This window comes from Myotis davidii, unplaced genomic scaffold, assembly GCF_000327345.1.
Source record: "Myotis davidii unplaced genomic scaffold, ASM32734v1 scaffold175, whole genome shotgun sequence".
Lineage (NCBI taxonomy): Eukaryota > Metazoa > Chordata > Mammalia > Chiroptera > Vespertilionidae > Myotis > Myotis davidii.
The window spans coordinates 3,928,340-3,947,911 of NW_006286972.1; positions in this window are offsets into that span (position 1 = coordinate 3,928,340).

The following is a 19,572-nucleotide window of genomic DNA, read 5'->3' on the forward strand; positions in this document are numbered from 1 at the left end:
CCAATGCCCACCCCGCTCTCTGGCCCGCGAGGCGGGGTTTGCAGAGCACGCCGATGTGTTGGAACAATCCTGCCTGTCTCAGCCGGTCGCCCTGGGAGACATCCAGAATTCCTCAGAGCTGGAGAGCCGTGACCTTTGGGGACAGGACGGAAGTGCCTAAGGCCTGGACGCCTGCCTCCAATCTGGCTCTGGATTCCTAAGATAGGGCCACAGAAAAGCTCCTTTTAAGGGCAGCGCTGCCCGGGGCCAGCTGAGCCCTTCTTGGAGGAGGGATGTGCTCGGAAGGGCAGGCAGGCGGGCAGGCCCAGGAGTGGAAAGCTGGGAGGCAGCACACGGTCCCCCTAGAGACCAGGGACTGAGCCACACACACATAGAAAGGGCAGACGTGGGCAGACAGACGTGGTTGCCGGCCTCTGGCACTGCCCTCAGCAGCCCCCGTCACCATCCTCAGGGGGGTTATAGGTCTCAAGTTTTCAGAAAACACCCTGAGAGTCGTATTGGATGCATAAACTCTTTCTTTGGGCCAACAGCATGGCAGCCTCTCTTGCTTTGAAAATCCCCATCTCCATGCGCTCAGTCATGGACCCTCCCTGCGGAGGGCCAGGGCCCGCAGCCCAGCAAGGGCGACCCAGCCAGGCCTCTCACCTCAGGATACCAGGCCCTGAAAGTGAAAGGGAGCAGGGGAGAGTGGAATCTGATGGAGCCTGAAGTCTGTGAGGGTCACACATTCTCAGCACAGCCAGTTCCATGATCTATGGGAGTCACATCCTGTAAAGTCGTCCCCAGCACCGAACTGGTGAACGCCAAGCCGTCATTCCTGGGGAAATGCAGGGGGAGCCTCCGCACCGCCCACCGATAGATACCCTCTTAGCATGCGTTTCCGCTGAAAGACACCTTAATGAATGCGCACTGATCGTTAATACACGATGAGTCATGATCATTGAACCCCTGGTGATGGGGCGTCCTGGGCTCTGAAGGAAGCCAGTCTGACTGCATCTCCTCTGGGAAGCACCTCACAGCCTCCTGGCACCGCAGCCCTGGCCTGGGGCCGCGTGGAAGAATGAACCGCAGCAGTGAGCAGGCCATGAAAGGAGACATTCACAGCCTGGGAGATGGAGCCAGAGGGCAGGGTGTCGGCTGTGCCCCGGGAGCGTGCGCCAGCCACTCAGGCCGCTCGCAGCTCTGCGGTCCCGGCATGACCACGAAAGCACCGCGGTATTGATTTTGTGGTTACACATCAACTCTAGCGAGTCGGTGCCTTTGCACATGTGGAACTTGTGAGTAATGAGGTTTGAGTGGATTTTCCTTGAAGAAATCATAGGTGAGAAGGAATACGGAAACAATGTTATGGGAAGGCATCAAGTTCCTCCCGAATGTACGTTGCCTGAGAACCGGGGTCGGAGGCTGGATGCTGCTGCCTGCAGGCGGCTTCTCCAGGAGCCGGGCTCTAGTCTCCTGTGCAGGGAGCCCCGTGGGGGTCCTGGCACAGCGCCCCCCACCCCCACGTGGGGCAGGCACGGAGGCAGCTGGGCCATAGCCCTTGCCAGTCTTTTTCAGGACAGACTTTTCATGCCAATTATTATTTTAAATATATTTTTATTGGTTTTCAGAGAGAAAGGGAAAGGGAGAGAGATAGAAACATCAATGCTGAAAGAGAATCATTGATTGCTGCCTCCTGCACGCCGCCTATTGGGGATCAAGCCTGCAACCGGGGCATGTGCCCTTGACAGGAATCAAACCCAGGACCCTTCAGTCCACAGGTCGACGCTCTATTCAAAACGGCTAGGGCCTTTTCATGCCAATTATGAAGCGAGTTCTCCCCAGTTTGCAACCTATTTCATGGCACTGAGTTCAAGCCCAGTGGAGCCTCCCTGTGAGGCTGTGTAACCCTGGGAGGGTGGGCTCAAAGGGGACATAAAAGCCCTGGCTGGTGTGGCTCAGTGATTAGAGTGTCTGCCTGCACACCGAAGGGTCGCAGGTTCGATTCCCAGTCAAGGGTACATATCTGGGTTGCAGGTTCCACCCCTGGCCCCAGCTGGCAACCAATTGATGTGTCTCTCTCACATCCATGTTTCTCTCTCTCTCTCTCTCTCTCTCTCTCTCTCTCTCTCTCTCTCTCTCCCTTCCCCGCCCGCCTTTCACTCTTTCTAAAAATCAAATATTTTTGGGCGAGGACTTAAAAAATAATAATAAACATAAAATGGACAAAAGGAAAGATTTGTCATGGATGATTCATGGCTGCTGTCCCTCGGGACAGCGAATGTAAAAATAGTGGGGACTTTTGCAAGGTCACGGTGACTCTCCGGTCTATTTTGGTGCAAAGTCAGCTCTGAGAGATAGAAAGCAGATGGGCCCTCTGTGCGGGGGAGCATGATGCCCGAGGCCCAGCTTTCCGCCTGGGCTCAGTTGGTCCCCAGGTGTGGTTCCAGCCTTTCCCACCTCAGACCAACATCCTTTACCTGCAGAGCAATCAGTGGAGCTGCCACAGCAGAAACAAGATCGAAACCTTGACGTTCTTCCTGTGAAAGCGCCCGTGAAGGAAGCCCAGGTGTGTGTCCCCCACCAGCACCCGCAGACCTGACACAGCCCGAAGCTGTGAGCCGGCAGGTGAGGGCCCGCTCAGGTGGTGGCCCGGGCCGCCCCCAGCCCCTCCTGGAAGCCCTGACCTGCTGGCCGGGGAATTCCTTTGCAAGGGATGTGCCTGACCCCGCGGTGCGGTTCCCAGGCAGGGCCGTGCTGACACATGTGGGGGCTGCACTGGACAGATTCCTCACATAGCGCAGGGTCCCCAGGAGGATGGGAGCCCAGAGCAGGGCGGCCCGTGGAATCTGGCTTCCGTAGAATGAATGGCTCCTTGGAGAGCACTTCTGTGCCCTGTAAACCGGCTCCTGTGCCCGGAGTCTCAGGCTCCTCCCACCTCAGGGTCTGCCGCAAGGTCCACAGGGATTGCGATGCATGAATCGATGAAATCTGGGGGAACTGGCCTCTGTGTTGGAAATAGTCCCTCAACGTTTGTTTCCTCTTAAAAAAAAAAAGCCAAAATTGACCCTTCCCATTGATCGAGAAAGCACGGTCCATGCAGAGACGCTTCTGTCTGCTGAGTCGGCTCCTTCCCACCAGCCTCTGTGCTCGGTGGCACCACTCCCCAGCGAGGCGTCGAGGTGTCGTGGTGCCTGGAGAGGGTCCTCAAGGGCATGGCCGGAGCGGCTCTGCACCCACTGGGCCTTAAAGCAGCTGCTGGGTGACAGGGGCGCGTCGCCTGCTCCCTCCAGGTTAGCTGGGCTCCCAGCCAGGACACCTGCCTGAAAGCAAACCTCACCCACAGGGAGGGCCCTGCCTGGGGCAGGACAGAGGCAGGACAGCACCTCCCCCTCCTCCGAGCCTTCCCCCCTGGGACCCCCACAGTCTGCCGGGCCAGGGCTGTTCAGCTGGTCGAATCTGCCTGTCTTTATCCTATCCCAATCCTTCTCCTTGTGTCTATCTCCATCTCCATCTCTACTCCATACCCATCCCTACCTCCACCTCCACCTCCATCTCTATCTCCATCTCATCTCTTCTCATCTCCATCTCATTCCATCTCCATCTTCATCTCATTTTTTTTAAAAATATGTTTTTATTATTGATTTTTAGGAAGACAGGAAGGGAGAGTGATAGAGAGATAGACACATGGATGAGAGAGGAATGTCACTTATGGGCTGCCTCCTGCACTCCCCCTATTGGGGATTGAGTCCATAATCCAGACATGTGTTCTAACTGGGAATCAAACCGGTGACCTCTTGGTTCCTGGGTCGACACTCAACCCCTGAGCCACACCGGCGGGGCCATCTCATTTCTTTTCATCTTCATCTTATCTCATCTCATCTCATCTCATCTCATCACTTTCCTCTTCTCATCTTTGACTTCATTTCCACTCCATCTCCATCCCTGGTTCTAGCTCCCTCTATCTTATAAAGCAACTAGAGGCCCGGTACATAAAATTCCTGCAAAGGGGCTGGGGGGGGAGGTCCCTCAGCCCGGCCTGCACCCTCTCCAATCCGGGACCCCTCAGGGGATGTCGGAAAACAAGGAGTCGGACATCCCTCTTGCAATCCAGGACTGCTGGCTCCTAACTGCTCATCTGCCTGCCTGATCACTCCTAACCACTCTGCCTGTCTTCCTGATCACCCCTAACCTCTCTGTGTGCCTGCCTGATCTCTCCTGCTGGCCTGATCGCCTCTAACCACCTCTGCCTCAGCTCCCGCCACCATGGCTTTGTCCAGAAGACGTCCAGTCTAATTGGCATATTACCCTTTTATTAGTTTATTAGTATAGATGAGTGGCCTCAGAGGTGGTCACAACCCCTTGGGACTGATGACCCTGGAAATGGTCTATGACAGCCAACCCAGGCTGCACATGGGAACTGAGGTCCTCCACCAGGAGCTGGGCACAGTCACCACAAAGCCAAAAGGGGCAGAGCCCAGGCCAGTCCGTTCTCCTGACCACCAAGCTCCGCTGCTGACTTCTGTGGCACGTCCTTGACTCTGGAGGGAGAGGGCAGGGGCAGTGACTTGGTGGGTGGTGCTGATGAAGGCCTTGATGAGGAAGAAATGAATACGGGGCCAGCGTTTCCTGCGGGCATTGGGCATGCTGACGGCAGGTTGATGGAATGTGTGTCTGCCCATCTGACCCCAGCATAGGGCTCCTCCCGCCCAGCTGAAGGCAGCCCCAGGGAAATGAGGGCATTTCCTCCTCCTCCTTCTTGGAGGCATCTGTGTCGCAGAGTATATGTCTTTACTGAGAACGCACATTTTGCTATGAAAATGCAACCAGAGAACTCATTCAGCCAGAAGCTGCCAAAACACACAGCACTCACCTCCCTGAACACCACCCCAGGTGTGCGCACACCTGCACCTGTGTTTATCTAAGGCGACCTGCACCCCAAGGCCAACCACCCCAAAAGTGAGGTCGGGCCCCTAAGCACACTTTCTTCATCACGCAGCATTTCCAGGCTTTCTAGTTATTACACCACTAACCATGTTTCTTTCCTTTTTTAAAAAAATTATTGTTATTGATTTCAGAGAGGAAGGGAGAGGGAGAGAGATAAAAACATCCATCGGCTGCCTCCTGCACGCCCCCCACTGGGGATAGAGCCTGCAACCCAGGCATGTGCCCTGCCCGGGAACCGAACTGTGACCTCCTGGTTCATAGGTCAGCGCTTAACCCCTGAGCCACGCAGGCCGAGCCCCGTGTCTCTATTAGCATTGCTGTTAACTGAGCGGGAGAAATCGGAGCCCCTGGTCTCAGTGACAGAGATTTCTGACCCCTGAATGGTTTTCTTGATTCAGTTCATCTAAAAAATAGCCTCTTAGGCATGAAAATGGCCGCTTTGATTTTTGGAACGTCTCTCCTGTGCTGGGTGCAGCCTGCCCCTCGTAGACCCTCCGGGAACTCGAGGAGGTTTAGCCGCCTTTGAGACTGGAGAAAGGGTGCTTCGGGCTGTGCTCCCTCTGCCCTTGTGTTCCTGCCGTCTACGGAAGCCGGAAGCCGAGAGCCAGCCTGGCCATGTGCTCAGCCTGGTGGCCCAGTGGGAAGTCACCTGGGAACTAACCCCTCCCACTGCCCCCAGTGCTGGGTCCTGCCCGTAGGAGCCTGGGCCGGGGCAGGTCGTTCGGGAGGCGACAGGTGTCAGTGTGCTTGACAAGCTCCTGATGATGCGACTGTGCAGTCAGGGCAGGGGACCCCGGACCAGAGGATGTGTCCGAAGGTGACACAGGGCCAGGTAAGGGCATCCCACCTGTGACTGAGCCACCCACACTCGCTGTGGGCACAGTGCGGAGGCAGACAGAACCCTTCCGGGCTTCAGTGGAGCTGTTGTCACCCTCAACTGACAGTCCCTGCTTTGGGGCTCCCTGCCCGCTGCGCTAGGGCTTCTGGGTCCCTGAGGATCCCCCCGGGAGCTGGGCGCAGCCTCTGTGCCCTTGAAGGCACTATCCTGGGTCCACTTCCCCGAGTGACCAGTGGTTAGCCCAGCATTTTGACCACAAGAGCCTGGGGAATGTGGGCTAGAGGGGGAGAGGGGGGCACATGGGGCAACGTCTGTTGGGGTGACAGAGCCTCCACAGCTCTGCACCTCACTTTCTACGAAGGGTAGATCGAGCCAGTCCTGGGTCAGCAGCGACAGGACTCGGCCGCAGGTGGGAGTGTGTGAGGCTTGTATCACTGATGGGCCCCTCAAGAGGGAGGGCTGTGATGGGGACAGGTCAACGCAATGGTTGCCCGACCGCTCCTTAAGCAGGCTCTCCGCTCATGGGGCTTGGGAGCGAGACGCCCCTTGGTGGGCAAATCCTGCCACAGTCACACAAGCTGGCTGCTCCTCCTTTTTCTGGGGGCCCCTCCCACAAACAGCACCCACTCCATGCCTGGAGCCGGTCCATCCTTGCTGTTTCAAGGGACCTGGCATATATGGCATACTGTTTTTGATATATTTGCTCACCTTCTTGGCACTATGTGTTTTAGCCAGGGTCGCCTCTCCGAGAAAGGTTGTTTCCCCAGGTAGAGATTTTCCCCTGAGGTTAGGGAGGGAATAAAAGCCCTTCACTAAGTGCCAGGCGGGTAATTAATCTCTTTAACTACGAACAATCATGCTTAAGCTACATAATCTTTACTTCCTGGAATGGAGATAAGAAACACCCTAACCTTTGGAATAGAGATTGATAGGATTGGAATCAACTGGTATAAATACAGATGTAACAAGACAGAGAGAGACAGAACTTAGAAGACAGAACTTAGGACACAGAATTTAGAACACAGAATTTAGAAAACAGAACTTAGATCCTACAGACAGAACTTAGAGAGGCTGCTGATCAACTGAACGCTGTCTCCGTGTCATTCCTTCTTCGTCGACTCCGTCCACACCTTTGGGGACCCCTGGACCTGCTGGGGCTGGACCCCGGCAACTCCACACCCACGGGCTCGGCCACGACCTTCCCCTCACGCCTCCCCTCTCTGCTGTGTGAGTGTCCGGGGGTGGCTGGACAAATCACTACAAACTGGGTGACGCGAAGCAGCAGAAACGTATACTGTGTCACAGTTGTGAAGGCCGGAACCCAAAGTCTAGGTGTGGGCAGAGCTCCCCCCACCCCGAGGCCCTAGAGAAGCGGGGCTCCCCCTGCCTCTCCCAGCTGCTGGCAGCTTCTGGGGGCCCTTGGCTGAGGCCAGGCCCTCCAGCCTTCAAGGGCAGCGTCTTCACATCTCTGCCTCTTTAGCACAACCTCTCTGCCTGTCAGGCCCCCCTCTGCCTCCCTTTATAGGGGACGCATTACAGCACTGGGGCCCCGGGAAGGCCCAGGGCAGTCTCCTGTCTCAAGACCCTTAGCTTGCTCCCATCGGCAAAGGCCCCTCTTCCAAATGAGGTTAGTTCACGCTCTACAGGGTCTATGGCGCCTTTGCAGGGCACTTTTTCCCTATCCAGGCTCTTTACCCCTAAACTGGACTCCCAGGGTGCTCCCTGCCCTGCAGGGCTGGCCTCCCCTGTCCTCCGCCCTGGAGGGCAGAGGCCAGTTCAGATCAGCCTCCTTCTCCACCGACTGGCGCCTGCTTCCAGGAACCTCGCGGCCCATGGCAGCCTGGCTCTGACCGCTGGTGACTCACACTCCTTCCTCGAGGCCCCAGGAGGGCGGCCAGTCTGGCCCCGCAGGAAACGCAGGAAACATAGTGAGGTATTTTCCCCGTCCTGCGGAACCCACATTTCACAACTGGTGGTGAGGTTTTCACCGTGAGTGCACGTGGGTCTCCTGTTAACCTGAGTGGCAGGGGCTCGGCACCTGGTGCCCCGGAGGGCGGGGTGGGCGGACTCAGGCAGACCAAGCCCCCGGGAGGCCCTGGGGGGCCCTGGGAGGCCCTGGGAGGGGTCAGTGGGTCAGGCTCCCCTGGGCGTTGAGGCTCTGCTGGACTCAGACCACAGCCCGGTTGATGCAAAGAGGGAGCCTGGAGGGGACTGGCAGCCTCGCCCACGGTCCCTGTGAACTGGGGTACAACAGCAGCGATTCTGGACGCGACCCCACCCCCGGGGGCCCAGGGAGTGTGAACTTAAACTGGCTGGATGACCTGGAGGCTTGTTTATATTTTCAGGTAGAATCCAGCGGCGGGGCCCATGTGTGCTGGTCGGTCGGTGCGCTTCCTTCCCTTCCCCGTCTTTGGTCTTTGATGGAGGGATGGAGACCCTGGGCTCCTGGAACTGTCTGTGCGGAGGGGAAGCCGGGGGCTGTGCTCACGGGCTGGCTTTTAAAGTCTCTGTGGGTTTTTAAAACCCTTGTCTGCTTCCTGGAATGTGGCTTTTACTTGTAACAAAGCAAATGTTTTAATGTTTGGTTTCCTTTAGTAAATAAATATCTGCCCCAACAAATGTCAGAGAAAGGCTACAATAATAAACCCAAGGGCGGGGCGGGACGGATGGAGGGAGAGGTGGTCCGCCCACCCCCTCAGCACAGGCCTCAGATGGGATTTTCCAGGGAGGTCACACCCAGGACTCCTCCCAGGCCCTTCAGGACCCCCGAGTTTCCTCACTTCAGAGTGTGAGCTTCTCTCCAGCCTGGGGGCCCGGGGCGGGGGTGGGGAGGGGGGCGGTGCAGAGGCCCTTGGCCTGGTGTTTCCCACCCAAACTGAGGGCTGGGACCCTTGCGCTCCAAGGGAGGCCTCACGCCTGCCAGTGTTGACATCACATCCGTGTCTTAAAAAGTGCAAGACTGGCTTTTAGCCTGAGCCCTGGGGCTCCTGGGGCTGGCGGCCCTCTGAGAGCCCCATCAGAGCAGGAGGCCCGGCCGCTGGACCCCATCCCCCAGGTGACCAGTCACTTCCCCTGAGGGCGAGGGGCAGCCACCAGCACCCTACAGCCCCACCGGGAAGCCTCCTAGGAAGTTGCAGAGCCCGTGGGGCCCGCACATGAACACAGTCCCCATGTCACGCTTCAGCCTGTGTCCCCTCCTCTGGGCCACCATCACAGGAGGGGCTGCCTGAACAACAGTGACGGAGGGTGTCCAAGAAGATCGACTTCTGGTCTGATCACACTCACTCACAGTCACACACATCAGACCCTCACACTAACTCACACTCAAGCACACTCACTCACTCATACTCACAAACACATCACACCCTCACACTAACACACATGCACACATTCTCACACACTCACACACCTGCATGTACACACACACCACATCCTCACTTACATATACTCATGCACATCACACACTCACAGTCATTCACAAACACATCACACCCTCACACTAACACACACACACTCACACACCTGCATGTACACACACATCACATCCTCACTTACATACACTCATGCACATCACACACTCACAGTCATTCACAAACACATCACACCCTCACACTAACACACACACACTCACACACCTGCATGTACACACACATCACATCCTCACACACATTAATGCACATCACACACTCACACACATTCATGCACATCATACACATTCACACACGTACCCATACACATCACACACATCACATCCTCACCCTCCACACACATCACATCTTCACTAACATACTTATGCACCCAACACACACACACACACACACTCACACACATTCATGCACATCACACACATTCACACACGTACCCATACACGTCACACACATCACATCCTCACCCTCCACACACATCACATCTTCACTAACATACTTATGCACCCAACACACACACACACACACACTCATGCACCTCACACACACACTCACGCACACTCATGCACATCACGCACACTCAAGTACATTGCACACACATCACACACACTCATCACACACACTCATGCACCTCACACACACGCACACACACACTCATGCACCTCACACACACGCACACACACACTCATGCACCTCACACACACACACTCATGCACATCACACACACACACATACACACATCACACGCATACATACCCTCGCCCTGTGTCCACCCGCTTCCCCAGCTCTTGTTCTCTGCCATCATGAGGATGTGAGGCCGGGGTGGGAACAGGTTTGTGGCAGGAAAAAATGACACAGCCCCCAGACTCGTAATCACTCCCACGTGTTCAGGGCTCTACAACAATAAACGCAGCAAACAATTCCAGGAGGTCGCTCCTTCTCTTGGTGCCAAGATAATATAATAGGGGATGGGAAACAGAAACCGTTCCGATAGGCCCGGGCCAACAACCACAGACAAAGGACACATGGCCGTGACCACAGCAAATGCAGCTCCACACGGGCAGCTCACACGCACCCGATGGCCCCGAGGCAGGGCAGCGTCCACACAGCCCACTCGCTCCTCCTTGCAAGGAACAGCAGTGAAAATCCCTGTGTCCGACCCTGTGTGCCAGCACCTAGGTGCCCGAGGCCTCCCTGGCCAGATGCAGGCTCCAGGAACCTCAGGGCCTTCTGCTCTTATCACTGACTCAGGCATCATCCCTGGGGGTGCGTCGGAGGCTGGAAGGAGTGGAGTGTGAGCCGCTGACGTGGGGGCAGGCGGTGCTGGCACCCACTGGAGGGTGGGCACTTTGTGGTTGGATCACCGTTTCCGTGGGCAGAGCTCCTGGGTGGGCTGTGCTGGTCCCTCTGGACTTTGCCCACATCAGGGTGTCTTTCCGCTCTGGGCAGGGCTGGCCCCTCATGGTGGGCCCATGTGTGTTCTCTGGGCCCCACCCCAGGCCAGGGGCTGGGGTGACCTGCCTGAGGCAGTGTCATCATCCTGGATTCCTCCGATTCCCCCAAAACTGCCCAGAACACCCCCCTCTCCCCCACATCCCACTTAAGGTTGATTCTCCTTAATGCACCAAGGCGCTGGGCCCCAGGCTCTGGAACTCTGGCCATGGCCCGACCTCCTGGATTCCACAGCCTCTCTAGTCTCAGCTCCTGAGGGCTGCAAGCCACTCACCACACAGCCCTCCAGTCGCCTCCCCGAGTTCCTCACCCATTAGAAGAGACTCTCATGGGGAAGGACCCACAGCCAAACCCAGCCTCCAGGGCTCTGCTCCAGGAATGGTCCAGGCCAGGTGGGCGCCAGTGAACTGAAGGGGGTCGAGAGGAGCCTCGTCCCTTCTCAGACCTGCTGACCCTGACCTCAGGGCAAGAACACTGTAGGCCGTGGACTCATGGCCAGCTTAGTCTCCTCCAATCTGCAGTTTCTCAGCTTGTCCTTGTCTTCCATGACCTTGACATTCTTGAAAAGTACTAACGAGGTATTTCATAGAACGACCCTTGACTGGTGTTTGTGCGATGATTTTTCACAATTACAGTGGGGTTTGGGGTTTTTGGAAAGATCACAGAGGGAAGTGTCCTGCCCAATACACCACACCAGGGGACAGGATAGCAAGGTGCCTATTACTGATTATGTTAACCTTGCTCACTCAGGTAAGGTAGAAGCTGCAGGCTCCTCCAACACAAAAGTAATAAATTTCCCCTTTGATGCTCTGTTTAGTGGAAGGGAGTCACTGCGTCCAGGTCACACTGGAGGAGAGGACAAGAGAGCGCCCCCTCCTGGAGAGGGCAGGACACACAAACTTGTGGGCTCATGCTAGAACCACCACAACACTTAATATTTTGAGCTCTGCAAATATCCTTTTTCCTTTAAAGTCCACTGCCCCCCCGCCTAATTTCAGCATTTATCAATGGATCTTGGCTACAACAATCATTACTATGCTATCTAATAAAAGGGTAAAAGGCAAATTAACCATCACTCCATCACAAAGATGGCGGCGCCCTGTCCTCTCAGCCCCACTGGAGTCTCCCAGTCCTGGGGGGCGGCCACTGAGAGCGGGCAGTGTGAGCAGCCTGGTGGAATGCTTGCTTTGTCACTGCAGCGGCGAGACAAGCGTTCCACCACAGCCGTGGAGGGCCTCTGGGAAGTGGGCATGGAGTGGCCGGGGGTTGGGGGTGTCTCTGGCAACGAGGCAAGGGTTCCGCACCCGGCCCTGGATGGGCCTCTGGGGGGCGGGAGAGCCTCTGGGAAGTGGGCGCAGAGCAGCCAGGCCCCACAGAGAGCTACTGATGCATGGAATTGTGCTCAGGGCTACTCATAGTGTCATAAGAATGATTTTTCTATTTACCTTATTCCTTCTATATTTACTAATGGGACTTTACTGTAAGGAATAGTGACCCCTTCTTGTGCATGTAATTCAATCACTATTTAAATCAATATGGACTCAAGGATATTTATTTTATTCTTAGGACTATAAGTCAATAATATTATTATTTACATTGTTGATCAATAACTAAGAATTTTATACCCAGCAAAAATATCTTCCAAGACGAAAGCAAAATGAAGACATTTTCAGACAAACAAAATCAGAGAGAACTTGTCTCCAACAACCCAGTACTAGAGGGAAGTTCCAGAGGGTGTTGCTCTGATGAAAGAGGACGGTCATCTCTACATATGACCCACAGTAGAAGAGGGCAGAGGGCAGCCCCGGGGTGGGGTGCAAGTGAAGTCACTAGCACTGAAGGCATTGAGTAAGGAGGTCTGCCGGGGCTACATATGGGAGGAACTGAACATCACGGCCACCGACAAGGCAGGAGGGGAGGGTGTTCGTTTTCCATGGCAACATAAGAGATTATCACAAAGGCAGGGCAAAAACAACATGACTTTTCAGTCTCACAACTCGATAGGCCTGAGGTTTGGATGCCTGGACTAGGCTCTCAGCTCGGGTCTCACACAGCCAGTCCAGGCATCCGCAGGCGGCTCTGTCTGCAGGCCCAGGGCAAAATCCACAGCAGAGGCTCGCTCCAGTTCTTGGAAGAATTCCGGTCCTCGCCCTTGCAGGGCTGATGTCCCCTTCCTTCGTGGCTCTCGGCTGGGCTTCTGCTATTGAGGCTGCCGCATTCCTTGCCACTGTCCCTTTCATTCCAAACAGCAGCACACGTCGAGTCCTGCTGCTGTTCTGAATCTTTCTGACTGACGCCAGAGACAATCTCCCGCCCCTGAGGGCTCCTGTAGTTAGACTGGGCCACTGGACAGACCAGGATAATCTTTGTACTCTACGGTCTAAACCTAATTACACCCGCAAAGGCTCTTTTCTATGTGACATCACATATCACTGGTCCTGGAGATTAGTACATGGACATCTTTGGGGAGTCATTTTATTTACCACAGGGAATAAAAGGACTTTAAGGGTTCAAAGGCCCTGGCATTTTCTGAGAAGAGATACAAGTACAAATTTTATTAGACTCTTAGAATTCAAAGATGAATATTGTAATTTCTAAAGTAACCCCTAGTTGAACAATAAAAATTATAACAAGCAAGCTAATAGAGGGAGAATATAGAATAATTAAAAAGATAGTTGTGCCCTAGTGGATTTGGCTCAGTGGAGAGAGCATCGGCCTGGATAGAACATCCGCCTGCAGACCAAAGGGTCCCAGTTTCGATTCCGGTCAAGGGCACGTACTTCGGATGTAGCCTCCTCCCTGGCCTGGACCCTGGACAGGACACATGCAGGAGGCAACCAATCGATGTGTTTCACTCACATTGATGTTTCTCTCTGTCTTTTCCTGTCTCTTCCTAAAAACCAATGGAAAATATCCTCAGGTAAGGATTGAAAAAATAAAGATAGTTGATAAAATTAAAAAGAGGAGAATTGAGGAGAGAAGAAGGAACAGAGAATAGGTGGGCATAGAGCAGAGGCTGGGAACGTCGGCCCTCAGGCCATATCATTGGTCTGGCCCTGCCAAGGCAACTGCAGGTGAGACTCGAAACTCAATAAATCTAAGAGCTTATCTTCATAACAACATAAGTTTTAAGTTGATAATTTTGTGTGGCCTGCAAATGATGTCATAAATAATCCAAATGGCCCTTGGCAGAAAGAAGGTTCCCCACCCTGGCATGAGGACATGAATTGTAAGATGAGGGCTGTAACCCCAAATGTATTAGAAATTATATCGATGGAAAATGAACTAAACCCTTTCAAACATTGTCAGACTGGATTGAAAATAAAACAAATCTAATAGCATTCAGCTTGTAGGAACAACTTCTAGAAAGAACACAGAAAGGGAAGTAAAAGAAGCAAAAACATGCCACTTAAACCCTAATCGAAAGGAAGCTGGTGCAGCTACACGAGCAGTGAGTGACCTCAGTGCAGCAGGGGAGGGAAGGCTTCTCAACAAAGGGGTGAGCTGACTGGATTTCTAGCTGGGAGAATGGATAATGAAGATGTGGTACATACCGTATTTTTCTGTGTATAAGACCTCCCCTCCCCCACTTTTCCAACCCGAAATTAAGAAATCAGTATTTTATTTTATTTATTTATTTTTTTAAAAAATATATTTTATTGAGTTTTTACAGAGAGGAAAGGAGAGAGATAGAGAGTTAGAAACATCGATGAGAGAGAAACATCGACCAGCTGCCTCCTGCACACTCCCCACTGGGGATGTGCCCGCAACCCAGGTACATGCCCTTGACCGGAATCGAACCTGGGACCCTTCAGTCCGCAGGCCGAAGCTCTATCCACTGAGCCAAACCGGTTTCGGCAAGAAATCAGTATTTTAAACATTGTGTTGGTTTTCCTCTTAAGGCCGTCTCCTTTTTTTTTTTGGCACCTTAAAGAGTTGTTCTTCTTGTTTTCTCCACTGTCTGGTCATACACTCAGTGGGAGGAGGTCCAAATTGTCTCTCTGTGGCGCTATTTCTATGCTCTTTTGCACAGCTGATTACATTCTGTTTGAATTTTCCAGAGTAAGACAATCACCAGTATTTATCTTTTTATTTTTTAAAAAATATATTTTATTTTATTTTTTAAAATGTATTTTATTGATTTTTTACAGAGGAAGGGAAAGGGATAGAGAGTTAGAAACATCCATCAGCTGCCTCCTGCACACTCCCCATTGGGTACATGCCATTGACTGGAATCGAACCTGGGACCCTTCAGTCCACAGGCCCACGCTCTATCCACTGAGCCAAATAGGTCAGGGCTTTCTTAACATCTTTATGGGCTCAGAATGCTCTGGTCCCTGTTGCATCTGTGCACTCTCCACCTCCACCTGCAATTACAGCATCAGCTGACATCAGTAACAATAAGGCTCATGATTGGAGGAAGCCTGTTTGACAGGGTATGGACAGCTATGCACCCACGCGGCTCCCTCCTTGGCTGACTTCTGTGTATAAGATGCCTCTCAGGTTTTCAGTCTAATGATTTTAGAAAAAAAAATGGCATCTTAGACATGGAAAAATACGGCATATACAGTGGAATATTACTCAGCCACAAAAAAGGAATACAATCTTGCCATTTGCGAGAACGTGCATGGACCTAGAGCAGGGGTGGGCAAACTTTTTGACTCGAGGGCCACAATGGGTTCTTAAACTGGACCGGAGGGCCGGAACAAAAGCATGGATGGAGTGTTTGTGTGAACTAATATAAATTCAAAGTAAACATCATTACATAAAAGGGTATGGTCTTTTTTTTCAATAGTTTTATTCATTTCAAATGGGCCGGATCCGGCCTGTGGGCTGTAGTTTGCCCACGGCTGACCTAGAGGGTATTATGCTAATCGTAAACACCATATGATTTCACTTATATGTGGAATCTTAAATAAAACAAAATAAATGAAGAAACAAAACATTTTTAAAATATTTTTCCCATTGATTTTTAGGGAGAGTGGAAGGGAGGGAGGAGGGGGAGGAAAGAGAGAGAGAAAGAAAGAGAGAGAGAGAAACATTGATGTGAGAGAGACACATGGATTGGTTGCCTCCTGCACGCATCCTGACTGGGGCTGGGAATCGAACCTACAACCCAGATACTCTCTTGACTGGGAGTTGAATCTGTGACCTTTCGGTGTATGGATCAATATTCTAACCACTTAGCAACACCAGCCAGGGCTAAAACAATTTTTTTAAAAAAATATATGTTTTTATTGATTTCACAGAGGCAGGGAGAGGGGAAGGGATATAGAAACATCAATGATGGGAGCCAATCATTGATCAGCTGCCTCCTGCAGACCCCCTACTGGAGATTGAGCCAGAAACCCAGGCATGTACCCTGACTGGGAATCGAACTGTGACCTCCTGGTTCATGGGTCGACGCTTAACCACTGAGCCACGCCAGCTGGGCTAAACCAAACATCTTGATAGTTGCCAGAGGGAAGGAAAGTTGGGGCACTGGGTGAAAAATGTAAAGGGATTAAAAAGTACAAATTTGTCATTACAAAATAGTTGCAGGGATGTAAAGTACAGGATAGGGAATGTAGTCAATGATACGTAATAACTATGTGTGGTGCCGGGTGGACACGAGGCTTACTGAGGTGATCACTTTGTAAGGTGTATACATGTCTAATCGCGATGTTGTACACTGAAATTAACATAATATTGCATGTGAACTGTAATTAGAAAAAATGTAAAGATATCTCTCCAGGAAGAAAAACAATCTCAGCTTCACCTCACATGGTCCGTGAGGTCTGAAAGGTTGGCGACCGCTGGTTTAAGGAAACCTTTGGAGCAGCGGTCGCCAACCAGGGGTCCGTGGACCACTGGTGGTCCGTGAAGTCCGACAGGTTGGCGACCACTGCCCTAAGATAACAATGCCAGAGGGATTGCTGCTCTCAAGGTAAAAAGTAAAACCACAAAGACTTAAAATATGACATAAGGGAAGATATAACTGTAACCTAAAGGACCAGAGGAAGTGTGTGTCCTAAAGGCTGTGGGAAGCCTGCGCTTCAGAGCGTGAACGTCAGTCAGTGAGAGTGAAGGTGCCACGGTGCATATCACGTGGTAGAATTCATAAGGGCTTTGTCTAGAGAACTATAAAGAACTCACACAAATCCAGAGAATGCACTGCACGGCCCTGTGGACACATGGTCATACACTTAGTCACCTCACCGGGGAGGATGTCCAGTGAATACATGGAACGTAGCTCAAATCCTCACTCATCGGGGCGATGAGATTCCGTCCACCACAGTGGCTAAGATTGAAGACTGACCGTTCCAGCTGTGGGCAAGGACAGGGGAAGCTGGTAGGCGGGCAGGTTGTCACAGTCACTCTGGAAAACCGCTGGTCACTACTGGCGGAAGCTTAACCTTTTCACAGCCTGTGACCCAGCACCTCTGCTCCTGTGTGTGCCCTACAGAAGTACCTGCTCACACCCACCCGAAGGCAGCACGTTCTGGTGCCCTGAGTCGGAACGAGCTAGGGTGGGATGGTTTGGGCATTTTAACATTGTGCAGCCGTGAAACCAAGCACTGCTGCTCGCAGCAAAGAGGCACATCTCACGGACAGACGCACAGCTGGATGGGAAGTGCTGGCATAAGGAGGTCCCTGTGAGGTGGTGGAGGAGCAATGGGAATGTGGGTCGGAGCGCCCCTGGGATGCTGCCCAGGCACCTCGCTCCCTCCCCGGTCCTGCCAGGCCCTGAGCACAGCTCCCTTTCTGCGATGACTGCCCGGCCTGTTCCCTCGATGGACTGTGAGCTCCTGGGTGCGGAGACAGCGTGAGCCGGTCCACATGGTGCCTGGCACGGAGCAGCGGCCTGGCAAGGGCTCACCGAGTGAATTAAAACAGGAAGATGGGGCCAGTTTCTCAGTGCTGATGAGTAACTCTGGGATTCTGCTGACTCATTGGTTCCTCTGGGTTTGGATGTTTCTTGATTGTATGTCCTGAACAGATGGAAATTTCTTGGCCTCTGGGCCTGAAACAGTGGATATTTGGTAAATGCATCCAGAAGCAAGCAGCCAGACCATGAGTCACACAGGCCCTTGGAACTCTGATGGGGTAAACAGCCTTCAACAACTTCTGCTCTATTAGGACCAGAGGAAGTGGGAGCTGGAGCGTGAACAGTGAGGTGGAGGCCGGCCAGAGTCTGAGCAGCCTGATTCCAGCGTTTCCCCCATTAAACGAGGAACCCGTGATACTGGCACCTCCCGGGGAGAGGGGCAGATAAAATCACCCGTCAGCATTTTCACTAACAATCAATGAGATGCGCCCAGGCCGCCCATTCCCAGGGAAGGAGAGCCAGGTCCGGACCTTCAGGGGCTCCGGGGAGATGGGAGAGCAGGAGGGGCCGGCCCACTGCACAACCTCCTTCCTCCCGGTGAAGGCGAAGGCGCCTCCTCCCTCAGGCCCAGGGCAGATTAAGTGTCAGCAGGGATCTCAGATGTGTTAGCAGCACCTTCAGAGAAAGCTCACAAGATGGAAGGGAGGAGTCAAAGTCTGACTGTACCTCACCCCAAGTCCTCAGGGGTGCCAGCCGTCTAGGGCCCTCATGGGGTGGGGAGAGCGGAAGGCGGGCTGGAGGTCAGGAAGGAAGGTCAGTGCCCTTGGCAACCCTCCAGGCTCAGAGCCACTTCAGCAGTGGGGTCAGGGGGCCTGGGAATGGGAGCGGCCTGGGGTAATTGGGCCAGCCGGGCAGGGGAGGGTGGAGCTCCGGCTCTTCTGCACTGCGTGGGGGCGTTGCCCAGATGGCTGCATCATCCTGGCCTTGGAGACGGAGAACCACTCTGGTTCTCTGACCACCTCCCAGTTCTGTGGGATTCCCAGGCCCACCTGAGACATCTGCCGAATCTCCGTTCTATTCTCACTACACGTCCGGCCCAAGGTCAGGGGCCCGGTGCCCCCTCTCCCCTACGGCCAGCTCCTCCCAGACATCTGGCCAGTGGCCGAGACACCTGGCTTGGTGGGCATTCTGCCTCAGCCACTCACTCCGGACCTCAGCATGAGCATGTGCATGCATGAGCGTATGCATACATGTGTGGGCATGCATGTGAGTGCATGTGTGTGCGTGTGTGTGCATGTATGAGGCTGGTTACACCCACTACCTGCTCCTCCTGCCATTGAAGATTCCCCTCTCCATCTTTTCTCCCTTAAGTCCTCCGTAACTAGAGACCTGAGGAAGTGAGGGGCAAGCATTCCCCACAGGCCCCCTACGGAGGGCGGGGGGCCAGGCTGTGTGGAGGAGTTGAGTTGATGGGGCTGTGTGCTGGCCGGCTTCATGTGGTGCTCCTGCAGGTGACCAGAGTGACTGTCCACCCACAGTGGGGACAACTAGTCTAAACTGCTGACCCACAGCGTGTGGAAGGAGCACTTGCTCAGAAAAGCAAAAGTCCACGCCCTTAAAAAAAAGTCCATGCCCTTAGCGACAGAAACCCTGGGGTGCCGTGGCCTGCCACCTGGGCACAGCGTGTGAGCCAAGCAGGCAGGGGTGGACCAGTCCAACCTTGGACCTCGGGACACTGTGTGTGGCCTTCCATCTGCTGGGATGTTCCTGAATACCAGGACCAAATGCAGCCCACACAAGGGCCAGCTCTGAAAAGGCAGCCTGCTACGGGGAAGGGCTGGCTGGGGGAGACACGCCCAGGAGGGGAGGAGAGTTTGACAAAGGCTATTTGCAAGGATTGTGGCAGTAGCCAGGGTCAGCAGCAGCAGAAGCATTCGGGGCCAGGCTGTGAGAAGTGACCTGAACCATCCCTCTCCCCTTCCACTGCCATCTCCCACCAGGGCTGTCCTGGGGAAACAGAATTAAAAACAAATCTCTTTTCAACCCAGAAAACCTCTCCATAAAGCTAGAAGAGAGCCCGGCCGGCATGGCTCAGTGACTGAGTGTCGACCTGTGAACCAGGA